This window comes from Gekko japonicus, unplaced genomic scaffold, assembly GCF_001447785.1.
Source record: "Gekko japonicus isolate JY-2015 unplaced genomic scaffold, Gekko_japonicus_V1.1 scaffold3029, whole genome shotgun sequence".
NCBI lineage: Eukaryota > Metazoa > Chordata > Lepidosauria > Squamata > Gekkonidae > Gekko > Gekko japonicus.
Window position 1 is genome coordinate 189,229 of NW_015164754.1, and position 2,245 is coordinate 191,473.

The window sequence follows — 2,245 nt, forward strand, 5'->3', positions numbered from 1 at the left end:
TATGTTCTTATGATGCTCAGCCGTTACCAAAGCAAAGGCTTTGAGTGTCACCATCGCATCAAAATGCCAGTATCCACCACTAGAACTGCAGTGTTGCATGGGATCGGATGGTGGATTTAAAGCTGGAGGACTCTCTGTGTCAGTGTGAGAAGAAAAAGGGTAGGCAGGTGATTTATATCTACTCAGGAAGGTGGGGTAGGGCTGAGTCATTATCTTGTAGGAGTTCCCCAGGCTGTGACTCCTACAAGAGAATGACTCAGCCCTACCCCACTTCGCTGCCAATGCTGCCTCTGAGCTGTGGAGTCTTGTGAGCAAAAATTCTACTTTGTGAGCGACTGGCATTAAAGTTGTGAGTGAGCGATTGGGCTACTGCATAAATTAGCTTGCTCTGGAGCCGTCCTCCCTGAGCTAAGACAAAAATCTGCGAGCTGGAGGCTAAAAAACTGTGAGCTAGCTCACACTAACTCAGCTTAGAGGGAACACTGTTCACTGCTTACTCCCAACTCCAGATCATTAATAAACAAGTTAAAAAGCATTGGACTGAGTACCATACATGAACATACTATTAAGAGTAAAGAACATCTCAAAACCATACGTCTTAAATGAGATAGTATATCAGTAAAAGAATCTCCTAAACAATGTCCAAAAGTTCAGAATGATTACTGGACCAGTGCATTAATAGATAAGTCAAACAGCCCCAAACAGATGGAAGGAATCCGTGGGATTCATTGACAAATATCAAGTCATAGGTTGGATTCAGCCATGGGACTTGAACCAGAGGTGCCCTTCCCCTCATGGAAGAATCATCAATTACAAGTCAAACCATCACATTGTGACAGTCAACTTAGCATAATTTGGTTTCCAATATTCTCTTACCTTTCAATGCATGATATACTCCCAACCAGTGTTCCCTCTAAGCTGTGGAGTCCTGTGAACAAAGATTCTACTTTGTGAGCTATTGGCATTAAAGTTGTGAGCGAGCAATTTGGCTACTGCATAAATTAGTTTGCTCTGGAGCCATCTTTCCTGAGCTGAGACAAAAATCAGCGAGCTGGAGGCTAAAAAACTGTGAGCCAGCTCACACTAACTCAGCTTAGAGGGAACACTGCTGAGTACTGATCCTTGTGGAGCGTCTGAGCGTCTGGCCGTTTGAACTCCAGCTCTCCAGAGCACAGCTGCACTGGCGCTATAAAGTTAAGGGCCAAGCAAGTTACTACAGTGTAAAAGCGTCAATCCCCCCAAACTGCAGCCTAGGTTGGCTGGTCCACAGACCACGCCTCCTACCTTGCTCACCGGGCTCCTTAGGATCCAGTGAAGGGGAGCGGGTGGGATTCCGACTTCTAATTCATTTTAGAACCAAGACATGTTTTGCGAGCGTGTGTTTGAAGGTTGGGGGTGGTGGTGCTCATTTGAAATCCCAACTCACACCGGCTTGCTCCTTTGTCTTCCCAAACCCCGACCCAAATATTTCCAAATAGCTGCTGTGGTGGGAATTGCCTTTGCTTCTGTTGCCCAGATACCGGGCACCAGGGGTCATTTCGTAGAAAAAGAGGTGCGGGAGCTCATTAGCATAACTCATTAGCATGACTTATTTGCATATGCCACACCCCCTGGCATCACCGGAAGTGTCTCAGAAGGCAATACCCACCACTCAGGCTCCACTGGACTGTTTTGGATTGCTAGCTATGGGGGGGGGGGAACATGCAGATCTGTCCTCGCAGAGGAGGGAGAGCTTGTACCTGAATAAAACTTGGTCTTAAAGGTGCCACTGGACTGTTTTGGCCAGGGGGGTGGGGGGGCTCTGCAACTTACCTGGCTGCTTCTTGCTCTGACTGAGGGCTGCTGGGAGCAGGGGGTGAGGCTTGTTGCATGTGCCCGCCCCCTGGGCTCTTTACTGCTGGAGCTCCGCTCCTGTGTGCTCCTGCAGGAAATGACCCCTGCCGGCACGGAAGGAAGATCGGACCCCTCCCTTCTCAAGTATATTTTTGGAATTTTAATTTTTTTATTTATTTCCAATTTATACCCCGCCTTGCTGGTAAAAACTGGTTCAAAGCTGCTTACATAAGTTAAAATACAATAAAATCAATAAATACCATAAAATTCATAATAAACAATTGCATAAAGTGGGCAGCCTTACTCATCCTTTCACCCTTTCTAATAACCATTACAATTTATATTACAATTACCATTTATATTACAATTACCATTACAATTTATATGTTCAGAGTACAATTTATATGTTCAG